At 40.0% G+C, this 19,009-nt stretch overlaps 7 non-coding genes across 7 annotated transcripts; 2 read left to right on the top strand and 5 right to left on the bottom strand.

Moving 5' to 3' along the window:
* Positions 1-11,139: 11,139 nt before the first annotated feature.
* On the bottom strand, positions 11,140-11,223 carry TRNAL-CAG (transfer RNA leucine (anticodon CAG)). The gene has a single exon. It is a non-coding gene; the product is annotated as a tRNA-Leu (tRNA).
* Positions 11,224-14,196: 2,973 nt separating this feature from the next.
* Positions 14,197-14,269, top strand: TRNAV-UAC (transfer RNA valine (anticodon UAC)). Its single transcript has one exon. It is a non-coding gene; the product is annotated as a tRNA-Val (tRNA).
* Positions 14,270-14,842: 573 nt separating this feature from the next.
* Positions 14,843-14,915, bottom strand: TRNAV-UAC (transfer RNA valine (anticodon UAC)). Its single transcript has one exon. It is a non-coding gene; the product is annotated as a tRNA-Val (tRNA).
* Positions 14,916-15,448: 533 nt separating this feature from the next.
* On the top strand, positions 15,449-15,521 carry TRNAV-UAC (transfer RNA valine (anticodon UAC)). Its single transcript has one exon. It is a non-coding gene; the product is annotated as a tRNA-Val (tRNA).
* A 496-nt stretch (positions 15,522-16,017) lies between these two features.
* On the bottom strand, positions 16,018-16,090 carry TRNAV-AAC (transfer RNA valine (anticodon AAC)). The gene has a single exon. It is a non-coding gene; the product is annotated as a tRNA-Val (tRNA).
* Positions 16,091-16,908: 818 nt separating this feature from the next.
* TRNAV-UAC (transfer RNA valine (anticodon UAC)) lies at positions 16,909-16,981 on the bottom strand. Its single transcript has one exon. It is a non-coding gene; the product is annotated as a tRNA-Val (tRNA).
* A 1,578-nt stretch (positions 16,982-18,559) lies between these two features.
* Positions 18,560-18,632, bottom strand: TRNAV-AAC (transfer RNA valine (anticodon AAC)). The gene has a single exon. It is a non-coding gene; the product is annotated as a tRNA-Val (tRNA).
* Positions 18,633-19,009: the final 377 nt, after the last annotated feature.

The following is a 19,009-nucleotide window of genomic DNA, read 5'->3' as shown; positions in this document are numbered from 1 at the left end:
TGCTATCGTGCTGTCCGCTCGGCCGGCCGGTTCCCTGTGTGTGTGTGTAATCATCTATTTGTGTCTGCAGGATCGAGCATTGACTCTTGGATCCCGCCTTTGGAGCCATCGATTTTTTACAACAATGACCCCGGTCCAATTTCCCTATCATACCTAGTTTTAAAATTATGAATAGTATTTTCTTCCACAACCTGTTCCCCAAGTGCATTCCATTTTTCCACTACGCTCACGCTGAAAGAAAACTTCGTAACATCTCTGTGACTCATCTGTGTTTCCAGCTTCCACCCATGTCCCCTCGTTCTGTTACTATTCTGTGTGAACATTTCATCTCTGTCCACTCCTTCAATCCCCCTGAGTATTTTATACGTTCCTATCCTGTCCCCCATCTCCCTTCTTTTTCTGGTGTCGTAAGGCACAGTTCCTTCAGGCGTTCCTCATACCCCATCCCTCGTAACTCTGGGACGAGTCTCGTTTGCAAACTTCTGAACCTTTTCCAGTTTCATTATATGCTTCTTCAGATGGGGACTCCATGATGAGGCGGCATACTCTAAGACTTGCCTCACGTAGGCAGTGTAAAGCGCCCTAAATGCCTCCTTACTTAGGTTTCTGAATGATGTTCTAACTTTTGCCAGTGTAGAGTACACTGCTGTCGTTATCCTATTTATATGTGCCTCAGGAGATAGATTAGGTGTTACGTCCACGCCCAGGTCTCTTTTTCGCGTCGTCACAGGTAGGCAGTTCCCTTCATTGTGTACTGTCCATTTGGTCTCCTATCACCTAGTCCTGCGAGGTGATAGCAGGACTATCTATCACTCACTACCCCCCCCCCCCTTTGGGCTGGGAGTTATGTAACTCAGGCTCAGTGATTAATAGAGAGCTATCAGCATGTGTGTGTATGTGTGTGTACTCACCTATATGTACTCACCTATATGTGCTTGCAGGATCGAGCATTGACTCTTGGATCCCGCCTTTCTAGCTATCGGTTGTTTACAGCAATGACTCCTGTCCCATTTCCCTATCATACCTAGTTTTAAAAGTATGAATAGTATTTGCTTCCACAACCTGTTCCCCAAGTGCATTCCATTTTTCTACTACTCTCACGCTAAAAGAAAACTTCCTAACATCTCTGTGACTCATCTGAGTTTCCAGTTTCCACCCATGTCCCCTCGTTCTGTTATTATTACGTGTGAACATTTCATCTATTTCCACTTTGTCAATTCCCCTGAGTATTTTATATGTCCCTATCATATCTCCTTTCTCCCTTCTTTTCTCTAGTGTCGTAAGGTTCAGTTCCTTCAGCCGCTCTTCATATCCCATCCCTCGTAGCTCTGGGACAAGCCTCGTCGCAAACCTCTGAACCTTCTTCAGTTTCTTTATGTGTTTCTTCAGGTGGGGGCTCCATGATGGCGCGGCATACTCTAAGACGGGTCTCACGTGGGCAGTGTAAAGCGCCCTAAAAGCTTCCTCATTCAGGTTTCTGAATGAAGTTCTAATTTTCGCCAGTGTAGAGTACGCTGCTGTCGTTATCCTATTTATATGTGCCTCAGGAGTTAGATTAGGTGTCACATCCACTCCCAAGTCTCTTTCTCGAATCGTTACAGGTAGGCTGTTCCCCTTCATTGTGTACTGTCCCTTTGGTCTCCTGTCACCTGATCCCATTTCCATAACTTTACATTTACTGGTGTTAAACTCCAGTAGCCATTTCCCTGACCATCTCTGCAGTCTGTTTAAGTCCTCTTGGAGGATCCTACAATCCTCGTCTGTCACAACTCTTCTCATTAATTTTGCGTCATCTGCAAACATTGACATGTATGATTCCACTCCTGTAAACATATCATTTACGTAAATTAGAAAGAGGATTGGTCCCAGCACCGATCCTTGAGGTACTCCACTTGTTACTGTTCGCCAGTCCGACTTTTCGCCCCTTACCATTACCCTCTGGCTCCTTCCTGTTAGGTAGTTCTTCACCCATACTAGGGCCTTTTCGCTTACTCCTGCCTGCCTCTCAAGTTTGTATAGCAGTCTCATGTGCGGTACCGTATCAAAGGCCTTTTGGCAGTCAAGAAATATGCAGTCTGCCCAGCCTTCTGTGTGTGTGTGTGTGTGTGTGTGTGTGTGTGTGTGTGTGTGTGTGTGTGTGTGTGTGTGTGTGTGTGTGTGTGTGTGAGCGTGCGATCGCGCGCGCGTGTGTGTGTGTGTGTGTGTGTGTGAGCGTGCGATCGCGTGTGTGCGTTAAAAATCCGTAGGTACTTAAAGTTCTCAAAGTTTCCCCTCTGACCCCCCCCCCCCCTCCTCACCATTTTCCTGGTGATATTTCCAGGTGGATTTTGACTCCCCCCCCCCCCCCCCCCACCCCTCAACAAAAAAGAAAGCAACGGGATCAAACAAAAATACTTTAACTCCCGAAAGATGGCATTGTCGTGCCTGCTTGCAATTGCACAACACTCGGTCTTGTGCTTGCAATGTATGAGGCAGCATGCTTGGCATTGTCGTAATATGGAAATATCATGAAAATGCAGCATCCTTTGGAACGGAGATGGCGCAAAGAAATAAAAGAGATGCAAAAATCTTGGAAGAAGTAAATTCGGCTTCCTTATTGAATTTAAATTGAAAAGATATATAAAAAATTGTATAATTTTTATTTTGTGATTGATGTAGGCGAATGGTTGTATTTTTAGGGGTCACGTTTCTGACTCTGACGTCAGAACTATCAGGTGCAGCAGTGCGTTAGTCGCAGATGTGTATCTGTACAGGCGTTAGCTGCCCATATGCGTTAGCAACAGAGATATGCTGGGAACACTCACACACACACCCACACACACACACACACACACACACACACACACACACACACACACACACACACACACACACACACACACACACACACACACACATACACACACACACACACACACACACACACACACATATGCATTAGGAGCAAAACAAATGTGTTAATAACGATAGCACCATGTATACGTACATTAGAAACATGCAATAAAAGTGCGCATCAGTTACTAGGAGTCAGAAGCCGAGCTTTTCACTACCTATCTAAAAACAAAACAAAAACGAAAAATGCGTTAATAGTACAGGAAATGTGTGAAGATCACAAAAAAAACGCGTAAAGAGCACAAAAACGCGTAAAGAGCACAGAAAATGCGTGAAGTTCACAAAAACGCATGAAGAACACAAAAAACGCGTGAAGAGCACAAAAACGCACGAAGATCACAAAAAAACGCGTGAAGAACACAAAAAACGCGTGAAGATCACAAAAAAACGCGCGAAGAACACAAAAAAACGCACGAAGATCACAAAAAACGCGTGAAGATCACAAAAAAACGCGCGAAGGTCACAAAAAACGCGCGAAGAGCACAAAAAAACGCGCGAAAAACACAAAAAAAAAACGCGTGAAAAGTGTTTGAGAAGCGAGTCGAAGGATCACATATTTATACAAGCTGTGCATGATGTAAAGGCAACAACGAAGGAAATTGAAAAGTCAATTGTTTGAGAACTTTCGTGTTTATTTTAACATATCAAGAAATAGCTCAAACTAGAATATTTTTTGGTTTCGTTTTTCGGCTTTTTCCATATTCAATTATGCTCGGGTTATTCGGTCCGTCGGGTTAAGTTCTGTTGGGTGTGGTTAATAACTGTATGGGTGACCACGTGGACTCTAAGGAAACTTCGATATATTTAACAGATCTCCTGTCTGAAGATTAACACATTGTAATAAAGACATATATGAATAAAGACAAACAATAATAAGAACTTCGTGGTGGAAACTATAATAAGAACTTTGGTATGGTGGAGTCGCCAAAATTCGCCATTTCCTGATCTACGCCAAGACCACTGGATGTGCGGCTCTTATAGATATCAGAGGACATCAGTTACATCATTCGGAGAGATGCTGTGGAAAGGGATACTTTGTCTCCTAGGTTGCCATAGCGACTCTTCGTTACTATACGTGAGGAGACGAATTATTCCTTTCTTCCCCCCTCTCTCTCTCTCTCTCTCTCTCTCTCTCTCACCCTCTCTCTCTCTCTCTCTCTCTCTCTCTCTCTCTCTCTCTCTCTCTCTCTCTCTCTCTCTCTCTCTCTCTCTCTCTCTCTCTGTATATATATATGTGTGTGTGTGTGTGTGTGTGTGTGTGTGTGTGTGTGTGTGTGTGTGTGTGTGTGTGTGTGTGTGTGTGTGTGTGTGTGTGTGTGTGTGTCTGTGTGTGTCTGTGTGTGTCTGTGTGTGTCTGTGTGTGTATTCGTGCCACATGTGCAGTGGCTCAGTTGCTAGCGTCACTTGCGTCGTTTAAATATCGAACCAAAATTCCTTCATTCTGCCAGCGTTTTGGTTAAGGCAGCTGCTCGGTAGAGGTACACACTCACTGACAGATGTATACCACTCAAACCTCCCCCCCCCCTCCACCACGTCAATGCACAGTCACGTCGTGGTGGGTGGTTGCACAGGTGTGGCTGCTGTCATCTTGAACACCTGCCTCCACCTGATCATCAGAGGCGCGAGGACTCGCTTAATTCACACATATAAGACTTTTTAAAGTCGAAGGAGGGGAGGGCAAGGAGTCACGAAGACATTAGAAAGAATATTTTTCAGTGTCAGAGTAGTTAACAGAGGGAAAGCATTAGGCAGTGATGTGGTGGAGGCTGACGCCATACCCAGTTTCAAGAGTAGATATGATAGAGCCCAGTAGGCTTAGGAATTTGTTCATCTGTTGATTGACAGTTGAGAGGCGGGACCAAAAGAGCCAGAGCTCAACCCCCGTCAGCACAACTAGGTGAGTACGGGCAGTGAAGCATGTCCGTAGCCCTCCAGAGCCTATATCGTGTCAGGGTCTATGTGTACAGGTCTATGTGTGTCCGGGTCTATTGCGCATGAGTCTATGCCACACACAGGGCATTTAGACGCCACTGGTGTCCTGGTGACGCGTTGATTGTGAGGAAACAAACTACTGAGTCAAGGGGTGAGATAAGGGAGGTGAAGTGAGATGAGGTGTTGTAAGGGGGCATGTGAGGTGAGGCAACAGGAGGCACAATTGGAAGAAGTGAGGTGAGAACAGGAGCTGTGAGAGGCAAAAGGAAAAACAAAAAATCAAGCCAGCAGAAATAAAAACCGAACCAGATTAAAGTAGTACCAGAGTTGAGAAGTTAAAGTTCCAAAGCAACACTGATGAATTCAAACCTTACATACCAGGAAAATAGAAAATAAAGAAAAAACATAAAAAAACATTCCTGGGTAGTAAAAAAAAGAATAGGTAACAAGATGCTCAGATAGGTACACCTATGCCAGATGTATCTATTAGGTACACCTATGCCAGATGTATCTATTAGGTGCATAAATAGTGGGGACGCTGGTGTATATTAAATACCCGAATGAGCCATAGACATAAGAAACAACTTTCCAGTGTCAAAATATCGAACAAAAATAATTGAAATTACTGAGAATTGTGGTAGTGATGGTGGAGATAGAAAGCTTAATGATAATAATAGTAAGTGTGGAGGTTATCTTCTTGAGGTTATCTTGAGATGATTTCGGGGCTTTTTAGTGTCCCCGCGGCCCGATCTTCGACCAGGCTTCCACCCCCAGGAAGCAGCCCGTGACAGCTGACTAAACTCCCAGGTACCTATTTTACTGCTAGGTAACAGGAGCATAGGGTGAAAGAAACTCTGCCCATTGTTTCTCGCCGGCGCCCGGAATCGAACCCGGGACCACAGGATCACAAGGCCAGCGTGCTGTCCGACCGGCTCCCTTGGAGGAGGAGTTCAATAGTATCCTCGAACGAGTACAGCAGGTGATCAGAGGTTTGACAGTCGGGACCAAAGAGCTGAAGCTCAATTCCCGAAGTACTAACATAAAGAGTAACAGGTGATAATAATTAGCATAGGTAGCAGCTTAAATTATTTAAATCGACAGATAAAATTATGCGTAACATTAATTCAGACGGAATAATTGACGATAAAAGTGTATGAGTGACGTAGGTCTCACACACACGTTTGTGTATTGTATACCACTTATGTCAGACCAATCTTGGAGTATGCAGCTCCAGTCTGGAGTCCATACCTAGTTAAACACACGACAAACTTGGAGAAGATTCGGAGGTATGCCACCAGACTTGTCCCGGAACTGAGAGGTATGAGCTACGAGAGCTAAACTTCATTTCCCTGGAAGACAGAAGAGTAAGGGTCTCTCTTAATTAACAGGATAGATACCACCTGCACCATAACCGATAGGATAACATAGGATAGGTAGGATAACCACCTACAAAATTCTCAGGGGAATTAACAGGGTGGATAAAGACAAACAATTTAGCACTGATGGAACACGAATAAGGAGACACAGGCTTCATTTAGTTCAGTGATACACCGAAGCAAAGTGGTTAGTGGGTTGAGGTTTACTGGTGCAATTAATGTAATTTTTTCCTTTTACCAGCTTGTTTCTGGACATTGGAAATGGCATTTAAGTGACTAAACTCCCAGATACCTATTTACTACTAGGTAACAGAGGCATCAGGGTGACAGAAACTCTGCCCATTGTTTCTCGCCGGCGCCAAGGATCGAACCCGGGACCCACAGGATCACGCGTACAGTGTTCTGTCCGCTCAGCCGCCGGCTCGACATGTCATTGATCTAAGCAGTCTGATGAACAAATCCACAAGGGCAGTGACGAGGATTCGAACCTGCGTCTGGGAGCATCCCAGACACTGCCTTAATTGACTGAGCTACGACAGGGTAAAAAGGGTTGAAACCGAAGTTCTACTGAACTTACTAGATGCATCACGTTAGTGTGATCTCTGTGTGTGTAAGCAGTCAGATATTTATGTTATTCAACAGTAGGCTGGCCTGGAGAGGGAACGGGTCTAAAGTTGACCAGGAATACTGTTTCACTTGCTGATACGTTTATAACAGTGATGCTAAACTTGGGCAGTGACCAATGTGCACCTTCCTTTCCTTACACAGTTTCCTGACACTCTCCTCTCACAGTATTGCAGCCAACAGTGAAAATAATGTATACACAAAAGTTTTGTGGAAACTCTCAACAAACCATCAGACTTCTTTTGAAAATGGTTCTCATTTGGATAAAATAAACTTCCTCCTTATCAGTATTCTTGAATGCAGTTCAGAAGAAGAAGTTCCTGTTTCTTCAAACCTCGTGATCTTCGCTTCAGATTTTGAGTCATCAACCTCTCTCCCACATCCCGACCCTATGGATCTCCGTATTCTGAGGGTACGGGATGTACAGGAAGTACCTGTACCAGGGAATGTACTTCCTGTACCTGAGCTCTGACCTTCCTGTACAGGTATAGGAAGATGACCAGACCACACACTAGAAGGTGAAGGGACGACGACGTTTCGGTCCGTCCTGGACCATTCTCACGTCGATTGTGTATAGGTATAGGAAGGTCGTGTTCTTCACTATCCTTCACTATTTTTTGACTGTTTCACACCAGCGATTCACTGTCCAATCGAAGCCATCTTTGTTAAAGTCTACTTACAACACTTTTCTGATACTTTTAGTTCTTTAAATCACTAGTTCATTAAAGTTTGAGTTCTTTAAATAATATAATTATTTGTTTTTAATTACTTGTTCTTTAAATAACTAGTTCATTAAATCATTAGGTCTTTAAATTACTAGTTCTTTAAACCACTAGTTTTTAATGCATCAACTCCCTAAATCACTCATTCTTTAAATCATTAGTTCTTTAAAATCACTAGATCTTTAACTCATTAGTTCCATATATCTCTGAAAGCTCTATAAATCATTAGTTCCTTATAACATTAGCCAAGTATAGCACTAACACTTTATAGAACATCTGTAGAGATATCGTGATAGTCTTTCCCCCAGAAATATTAACGTAAACTCATATTCTAATTGTCTAGCGACTCTATATGACTCTAATTGCTCCATGCAGCGCCTGAACTGCTCTGCGGATTCCCATTTGCCAATTCATCCATCGCATTGCCCTAATGACCCCAGCTGCTGGTTACATATCACTTAATCTACTTAAACTATTAGAGGCTTTACAAGATTGTAAATACTATGCTATGTATTCTCACAAACCCAATGTACCTTCTTGTATATAAATAAATAAATAAATAAATAAATAAATAAATAAATAAACTTAACTGTGTTCATAATCATAATTCTATGTTGACTTTGCCATGGGAACCAGAACAAGGAAATTTTTAAGTTCTTGAAGGAAATCCGAGTTTAGTCCTGACGGTTAAATTCTCATTTTTCAACGGGTTCCTGGATGGAGTTGCTTATATTCAGGAATACATACCCATAACGCACGCTATCTTTTATGGTGATGGAGCTGTATATATATTGACCTCTATGGTTGTCTGTTGGTTGGATAGGCCTCGGTCTCTGACCATAGGCGGACTGGTTGATAATCTGGTTAACTAGATCACCAATCAGATTATTACTATATATACACTAGCCTGTATGATGATGGAACAACATACACACTAACCTGTATGATGATGGAACAACATACACACTAACCTGTATGATGATGGAACAACATACACACTAACCTGTATGATGATGGAACAACATACACACTAACCTGTATGATGATGGAACAACATACACACTAGCCTGTATGATGATGGAACAACATACACACTAGCCTGTATGATGATGGAACAACATACACACTAACCTGAATGATGATGGAACAACATACACACTAGCCTGTATGGTGGTGGAACAACATACACACTAGCCTGTATGGTGGTGGAACAACATACACACTAGCCTGTATGATGATGGAACAACATACACACTAGCCTGTATGATGATGGAACAACATACACACTAACCTGTATGATGATGGAACAACATACACACTAGCCTGTATGGTGGTGGAACAACATACACACTAGCCTGTATGATGATGGAACAACATACACACTAGCCTGTATGGTGGTGGAACAACATACACACTAGCCTGTATGATGGTGGAACAACATACACACTAGCCTGTATGATGATGGAACAACATACACACTAGCCTGTATGATGATGGAACAACATACACACTAGCCTGTATGATGATGGAACAACATACACACTAGCCTGTATGATGATGGAACAACATACACAATACCACGATAGAATACAAGAAATTACACCAACAAGTACCAGATTCAGCACTAATCTCTATTACCAAAAACTGGTAAATTCTGCACTAATTTGCATACCAGGAAAAACAAATAATAATAAATGTAAATAAATAAATAACTATATGAAGATCTACGAGAAAGACACAAAAACAAAATATATTTTTGTTTTGCCGTATTTGTTTACTATTTTTTTTTAATTAAAGTAGTAACTTGTAATTCAAACATATAAATATATGAGAGGATCGGCTGCGGAAGTCTTGCTCTAAGAGTGACGTGAATGAACGAGACTTCTGGAGGTCTTGACGTCACAACACAGGTGTTGAGAACAGGTGTTTGTGTCCAGTGTGTGTATATGTGGGTGGGGGAGGGGGGGGAGGGGGGAGTGGAACATCTGTGGGAAGCGTCTGGCTGGCGCCCCTCCAGTCCACCTGATCGATACATATAGCAAACTGTGTTTAATATATATATATATATATATATATATATATATATGTCGTACCTAGTAGCCAGAACGCACTTCTCAGCCTACTATGCAAGGCCCGATTTGCCTAATAAGCCAAGTTTTCATGAATTAATTGTTTTTCGACTACCTAACCTACCTAACCTAACCTAACCTAACTTTTTCGGCTACCTAACCAAACCTAACCTATAAAGATAGGTTAGGTTAGGTTAGGTAGGGTTGGTTAGGTTCGGTCATATATCTACGTTAATTTTAACTCCAAACAAAAAAAATTGACTTCATACATAATGAAATGGGTAGCTTTATCATTTCATAAGAAAAAAATTAGAAAAAATATATTAATTCAGGAAAACTTGGCTTATTAGGCAAATCGGGCCTTGCATAGTAGGCCAAAAAGTGAGTTCTGGCTACTAGGTACGACATATATATATATATATATATATATATATATATATATATATATATATGTCGTACCTAATAGCCAGAACGCACTTCTCAGCCTACTATTCAAGGCCCGATTTGCCTAATAAGCCAAGTTTTCATGAATTAATGTTTTTTCGTCTACCTAACCTACCTAACCTAACCTAACCTAGCTTTTTTTGGCTACCTAACCTAACCTTACCTATAAATATAGGTTAGGTTAGGTGAGGTAGGGTTGGTTAGGTTCGGTCATATATCTACGTTAATTTTAACTCCAATAAAAAAAAATTGACCTCATACATAGAGAAAAGGGTTGCTTTATCATTTCATAAGAAAAAAATTATAGTAAATATATTATTTCAGGAAAACTTGGCTTATTAGGCAAATCGGGCCTTGAATAGTAGGCTGAGAAGTGAGTTCTGGCTACTAGGTACGACATATATATATATATATATATATATATATATATATATATATATATATATATATATATATATATATGTCGTACCTAGTAGCCAGAACGCACTTCTCAGCCTACTATGCAAGGCCCAATTTGCCTAATAAGCCAAGTTTTCATGAATTAATTGTTTTTCGACTACCTAACCTAACCTAACCTAACTTTTTCGGCTGCCTAACCGAACCTAACCTATGAAGATAGGTTAGGTTAGGTTAGGTAGGGTTGGTTAGGTTCGTCATATATCAATGTTAATTTTAACTCCAATAAAAAAAAATGACCTCATACATAATGAAATGGGTAGCTTTATCATTTAATAAGAAAAAATTTAGAGAAAATATATTAATTTAGGAAAACTTGGCTTATTAGGCAAATCGGGCCTTGCATAGTAGGCTGAAAAGTGCGTTCTGGCTACTAGGTACGACATATATATATATATATATATATATATATATATATATATATATATATATTAAATATATTTTATTATTTAAATATATATTAAATATATATATATATATATATATATATATATATATATATATATATATATATATATATATATATATATATATATATACACAGTTGAAACGATCTGTTGGTGCGAATGAAGCTTTTAATTAGAATTCTCTAATAAAAAGAAAGAAAAATTGAAATAAAACTCGTGTCAGAAGTGGGATTCGAACCCACGCCCGGAAGACCGGACTGCGACCTGAACGCAGCGCCTTGGACCGCTCGGCCATCCTGACTGTAGTCAACAAGTACAAAATAAATTAAATGTTAGCATCAAAATATCAAATATTTACCTACATGTGCTTGTTAGGGTTGAGTTTCAGCTCTTTAGCCCCGTCTCTAAACCTTCCATCAGCATTTGAAGTGGAATATACACTTTTCTTCATATTAGAAACCCATTCCACTTATATACTATCCTGATACTTAACACATACTTAGACATTCCTGTGGTCCATTCGAGTTATAATAACAATAACATTTATTTAGGAAAAGTACATACATAGAGGTAGTACATACAATACCTAAAGCCACTAATACGCATAGCGTTTCGGGTTTCTACCTGTGTTCCCTTGTTAGGGCATCAACCCTCACCAAACTGTGTGTCTTTATCTATCCTGTTAATTCACTGGGGGTATTTTGCATGTAAGGATTAATGTCTTGCATATAAGTATGGGTATATGTGTAAGCTTGTCAGAATTTACACATTTCACCTGTGTAAATCCACATTAATCACATGTGTAAAAGAACATACGTTCTCGAACACAGTAAATGTTTGTGTAATATATATATATATATATATATATATATATATATATATATATATATATATATATATATATATATATATATATATACTCATTCCTTACATATTTTTAACAGATCACTAAAACCTGCCGAGAACACATTTATTTACGCTGGTTACCATTGTAAATGTATGTCCACCCACGTAGAAAATTATACAATCTTGAGGTGATTTCGGGGCTAAGCGTCCCCGCGGCCCGGTCCTCGACCAGGAGGTCTCCTTTTTGTTACACACCCCCTAGGAAGCAGCCCGTAGCAGCTGTCTAACTCCCAGGTACCTATTTACTGCTAGGTAACAGGGGCAATCAGAGTGAAAGAAACTTTTTGCCTTTTGAAAGAGAGAGAGAGAGAGAGAGAGAGAGAGAGAGAGAGAGAGAGAGAGAGAGAGAGAGAGAGAGAGAGAGAGAGAGAGAGAGAGAGAGAGAGAGAGAGAGAGAGAGAGAGAGAGATACACTTGACAGATGCCTTGAAATATGAGATTGAAGCTCCCCGCCAAAGTCTACATAATGGAGGCTTTTTTTTGTTATCCTTTAGGCTATACAATAGCCTGCCGACCTAGGCCTACTCGTCGAAACGGAATGGAACAGCTAGGCCGCTAACCCGACCGTAAACTACTTCCTACATAACGACCCCGCGACATGTCCCAGGGTATACCCACAAGGGTAAACCTCTTGTAGTCTATGGTTTACACTCCGTCGCGCGGCCGGGAGTGTTTTGTGTGTGAGAAAGCGGCAGGTGGGGGTTTGTTAATGGGGGGGGGGAGGGGTTAGTGGACGAATAGGATTGGACAGAAGAGGTGGAGGGTGAGGACGGGGGGAGTGGGGTGTAGATAGGGAAGAGAGAGAGGGAGAGAGAGAGAGAGAGAGAGAGAGAGAGAGAGAGAGAGAGAGAGAGAGAGAGAGAGAGAGAGAGAGAGAGAGAGAGAGAGAGAGAGAGAGAGAGAGAGAGAGAGAGAGAGAGGAGGATAGAGGTGTGGTGGTGTGGGCATAATTTCGCCACAGGTGTTTATGGGGGGGCCGGGAGGTGTTGAGGAAAGGAGGGGGGGGGAGGGGGGAAAGGAATGAGAAGAGAGAATGAACACCTGTGGTAGAGTACTGTCCCTTCCGTTCCCCTAACTTACACCCTCCCCTTTTCCCTTCCCACCTAGCACCATCCCATATTTATTGGGGTGGTGGAGAGGGCATTTTGGGTAAAGAAAATGGAGCGGTACATGGGAAGGATTAGGTTTCGAAGTGGTATATATATTATGAGTTATTTAACAGCAAGGCGGACTGTCCGCCTTGCAGATACGATGCGTGTGTGTGTGTGTGTGTGTGTGTGTGTGTGTGTGTGTGTGTGTGTGTGTGTGTGTGTGTGTGTGTGTGTGTGTGTGTGTGTGTTTGTGTGTGTGTGTGTTTGGTAGCTAAGCTAATGTTGTTAGGGCGAGAACTCTTGCCAGGACACTGAGAGTTCTTGCAAGATTCTTCACGTGTATTTCAACATACAAAGTACGCATGTCTATACACGAATATTGTGTAGCATTCATTCTTATGAACACTCAGATGCCTGTCCCAAAAGTCCGCTTGACTATTCCTAAGATATTGGTCGTGTTCTGTTTTTTAATTGCTGCTCCCACTTATGCAACTTTCAATGAATGGTTGGATCATTAGGTCCTTCTCTTCAATAATCTGATCTGATGGATACTTTTGAATTGGAACATTGAAACAAAAAATCCATCAGTGTTGTAAACATGATTGTCATGAGTAAGTATTAAGAACTCTAACTGAAATTATATATTGTGTCGGGGGGGACAGGCAGCCATGCGGTGTATAAATATAAGTTAGGCTTATATCGATGTCTTCCTCCCCCCCCCCCCAACAACAAACTACAACTCCTATAGGTACCTATTTACTGCTAGGTGAAAAGGTGAATTAGGTGATAGGAAACGCGCCCAACCATTTCTGTCCCCGGCCAGGATTCCAACCCGTTATTCCCGATTGTGTGTCGAGAACAAATCCAACAGTAACCCCCCCCCCCTCACAACCCCCCCTAGCAAAGTCTCAACAAACTCCTTGCGTCTCCTCAAATATCAGTCTTGATAATGCTTGACGCGCGTATCGCCCGGTTAAGCACTGATGGCTCTGACCAGTTGCTGGCTGGGTGAGCTAGCGGTCTGTCTGTCTTGAATTAACAGGCTTCAGACTTCCGAAACTTGGAAAACAAATCATTCAAATATATGTCACCTACTCTTCAACAATTGCAATTAAACTGCAGCATATTAGACTGCAATCTCTATTCACACAATATTATTACAACACATAATTACAACAAATAACTATTTAATTACAAAAACATATCATGTTTTTAAAAGTATGCGAATGTATGTGTTTATCTGTATTTATAGACCTTGAACGCCGCTATCGTCATCTGCTCCCGTAGTGTAGTGGTTATCACGTCTGCTTTACACGCAGAAGGTCCCAGGTTCGAGCCCTGGCAGGAGCATCGTTTTTTTTTTTCATTTTTTTTTATTATTTTGACTAATTATACAATTTTATATTGCTCTTGCAAGTGCTGCAAACGTAAGACTGACAAACAAAATTATCGGAAGTCACAAAACTAAACATTAATATAGCAATAACTGAGGAATAAATTACTAAGGCATAAATAACCTCGGAATTAATAGCATTTGAATAAATAACAAAGAAATAAACAGTTTTGTAATAAATGGTTTAGAATAAACACCATTGTGATAAATAACTTAGAATAAATAACCATGGAATAAATAACCATGGAATAAAAGAGCATTCCAGCTTAAGTAGCTAAACGCTCTATTGGTCTTACCGAATTATCCATAATTTGCATAATGTAGGTGTGGCCTGTACATGATTGTAAACCTTCCATTAACTGGGCAATTAGTTCTATTAGAAATATATGGTATTGTGGATTATTCATATCCCGATTACACAAGGTGATTGAGGTGCTTTAACAATGCTAGCCAACATTAAGTGTGAGAGTACAGGTCAATGCACTTAATGGCTAACAGTTGTAACATCTTTATAATTAAACTATAATCACTGCTCTCGCCAGGGCTCGAACCTGGGACCTTCTGCATGTAAAGCAGACGTGATAACCACTACACTACGAGAGCTGTGTAGTTACTACAAATGAACAGTTTTCAAGAAGATATTTTAAAAGTTATGTATCAAGTGCACAAGGCAAGTTTTCTTGCACAAGTTTTCTTGTGCACATATATGCACAAGAAAAACATATATATATATATATATATATATATATATATATATATATATATATATATATATATATATATATATATATATATATATATATATATATATATATATATATATATATATATATATATATATATATATGGGAATGAGGGGGAGGGATATGTGCATATATGTGATATATATATGTGCATACATATGAGGGATATATGGGATATGTATGAGGGAAATGGATATGTGCCCGCTGGTACATGGGGTGTATGAACACGGGTGTATGAAGTATTTGTCCGCCGCTGTATGAACTCCATGAAACATATAAACACAAGAGCAATTCAGAACATCTAACAATTTCTAGGTCCATTATGTGATGTATTTTATATAAATATACAAAGTTAGGTCTAAGATTTCGTATGTTAAGCCTAGAGCCTATACAGCTCTCGTAGTGTAGTGGTTATCACGTCTGCTTTACACGCAGAAGGTCCCAGGTTCGAGCCCTGGCGAAAGCAGTAATTATGGAGGCCTGGTCGACGACCGGGCCGCAGGGTCGCCAATCCCCGGAATCATCTCAAGATAGAATTGCTAATTTAGACTTAGGACAGGTTAGGTTTATGATTTATTTCAGTTTTTGCTGTCTTCTAGAACTTCAAATTGTACAAAACGCAAAATTTTCTAATGGGTAAACAGTCCATTCTTTATACATTCCAGCTTTGATAGCTATACGCTCTATTCTTCTTGGATAATGAGCTCGAATTTTGTTATATATATATTTTTTCTACCGCAGTATATATTTATATATACGCCAGAATATGTTTTCTTCTGACCATGAACCGGGCTATATAGCTATATTAGATATATATGATATAGTGGGTTTTTGATCTCCCGATCACACAAGGTGATTGAGGTGATTTCACAATGCTAGCCAACATAAGTGTGTGAGAGTACAAGTCAATAGAAGCACTTAATGGCTAAAGTTGAAACCCCTTACAATTAAAATGAAAATCCTGCTTTCGCCAGGGCTCGAACCTGGGACCTTCTGCGTGTTAAGCAGACGTGATAACCACTACACTACGAGAGCCTTGTAGGCATTATAAAGAAAAATTATTTAAGAAGATATTTTTACAGTTTTGTCGTATTTGAATAACAGAATTATATATGCGCTAGAAACATACACACACGTATGTGTGTAGGAGGGGGCATGGGTATGTGCCCGCTGGTACATGGAGTGTATAAATACGGGTGTATGAACTGTTTATCCGCTGGTGTATGAATTCCCTGAAGCATACGAACACAAGAGCAACCTTGAGACATATAAACACAAGAGCGGCCTTGAGACATAAACACTAGAGCCATTTCGGAAGATCTAAAAATTTCTAGGCCCATAATGGGATGTATTCTATATAAATTTAATAAACTAGGCCTAAAATTCAGTATGTTAAGCCTAGTATTGCAAATTTAGACCTAGGACAGGTTAGGTATAAACCTAATCTGTCTTTTTAAATAAAATTTTCTCAGTTTTTCCTATGTCATCTAGAATTTCAAACTGTACAAAACACAAATTTTTCTAATGGGTAAACAGTCCAATCTTTATATATTCCAGCTTTCGTAGCTATACCCTCTATTCTTCTTGGATACTGAACTGGAATTTTGTTATATATTTTCTAACCGGAGTATATATTCTTATATATATCATATATATCATATGATATATATTTTTTTTTCTGATCATGAACCGGACTATATAACTATTAGCCATATATGATATGGTGGCATTTGATCTCCCGATTACACAAGGTGATTGAGGTGATTTTACAATGCTGTGAGTTCACGTCCATAGAAGAGACAGGAACACTTAATGGGTGTAGTTATAACCCCTTATAATTAAACTATAATCACTGCTCTCGCCAGGGCTCGAACCTGGGACCTTCTGCGTGTAAAGCAGACGTGATAACCACTACACTACGAGAGCGATATCAGTTCTAGGGGTAACAACATATAAGTAAATGTTTGAAAGGTTATTTGTCTAGTACATATGTGTGTGATTCAATTTCTTTCTTTATTATGCACCCCATACTCATCCCGTGGGCAGTGGTTCAAAGGATTACAGAGGCACATAATCGGTTCAGGAACTGAACCCTCTAGTTCGTTTAGCTAAGCAAATAACAGTTTTTGACGCAAGTTACAAAATTATTCATGTTATATATACATTTACACATTCTCATACATACATGTATATATATATATATATATATATATATATATATATATATATATATATATATATATATATATATATATATATATATATATATATATATATATATATACACGTATACATATATACATTTCTTGGACACTATTGATGGTGTTATCTCTAAATTCCGTGATTTTTTCACATTCCATTATATAATGACGCAAAGTATGCGAATAGTTCTGCTGACAGAGTTTACATTTAGTCAAATCTACATCAGCAGATGTTACAAACTCCCAGAGGTACTTGTAGCCGCGCCTAAGCCTAGCAGTGGTAACATCTAGAAGTCTGCCAACATTATTGAATGACCCATAGACGTGCGGTACTTCCTGCATAATAGAATGATGATAGATGGAGTAACTGGTGTGAATTTCACTTTGCCTCAAGTCTCCAAAATTTAGTTGATGTTCCTGGGATATTGCTGCCCACAGGCTGCTCAAAGGCAGTCCAAGTTGGTAATCAATTCCCTCTTTACGAGCAAAACTCTTGGCCAACTCATCAGTTCTATCGTGCATTCGGAGACCAATATGGGAAGGAATCCACAGTAGACAAACTCTGACTCCATCATTGATTATTTCACTACATCTGTGTCTAGCTTCGTGTGAGGGGGAATGGGTTCATTGGTATGTGAAGTGTATGAACACGGGTGTATGAGGTGTATCCCCGCCGGTGTATGACCGCCTTGGAACGTATGAACACAAGGTCAGCTTTCAGAACACACTAACACGAGAGCAGCCTTGAAACATATGAACACTAGAGCAATTTTGGAACATCTAAAAATTTCTAGGCCCATTATGGGATGAATTCTATATAAATTTACAAAATTGAGCCTAAGATTCCGTATGTTAAGCCTAGGATTGCTTATTTAGATCTAGGACAACTTAGGTTTATGGATTATTTAAGTTTTTATGTCCTCTAGAATTTCAAACTGTACAAAACGCAAACTTTTCAAATGGGTCCATTCTATGGGTCTAGTCCATTCTTTATACATTCCAGCTTTGGTAGGTATAAGCTCAATTCTTCTTGGATAATGAACTGGAATTTTGTTATATATTTTTTACTGCAGTATATATGCATATATAGGCCAGCATATATAGGTTGTCTTCTGACTATGAACCGGGGGTATATAGCTCTATTAGAAATATATGATATCGGGGGTTTTTGATCTCCCGACTACACAAGGTGATTAAGGTGATTTCACAATGCTGGCCAACATACGAGAGTACTCGTCCCGTGGAAGAAACATCAGCACTTAATGGCTAGAGTTGTAACCCCTTATATTTAAACTATAATTTCTGCTTTCGCCAGGGCTCGAACCTGGGACCTTCTGCGTGTTAAGCAGACGTGATAACCACTACACTACGAGAGCCACATTGGTGCTTCAGAGGAACAGTATTTAAGAAGATATTTTAATACTTATGTTATAATGGAATAATAAAAATTATATATGCGCTAGAAATACATTCACACGCACACACACATGTTTGTGGAGGGGGGATGGGTATGTGCCCGCTGGGACATGGAGTGTATGAATACAGGTGTATGAACTTGAAACATATAAACACAAGACCAATCTTGATTGGTCTAATATATGATATCGTGGGGTTTTGATCTCCCAATTACACAAGGTGATTGAGGATTTACTGGGCGTCAATCCTTAACTGTAGCCTCTGTTTACCCAACAGTAAAATGGGTACCTGGTTGTTAAACGATTTAGCGAGTCGTATTCCATGGAACATAGGATTA

Source organism: Procambarus clarkii, chromosome 40 (assembly GCF_040958095.1).
Source record: "Procambarus clarkii isolate CNS0578487 chromosome 40, FALCON_Pclarkii_2.0, whole genome shotgun sequence".
NCBI lineage: Eukaryota > Metazoa > Arthropoda > Malacostraca > Decapoda > Cambaridae > Procambarus > Procambarus clarkii.
This window is presented reverse-complemented; position numbering and strand designations above follow the sequence as displayed.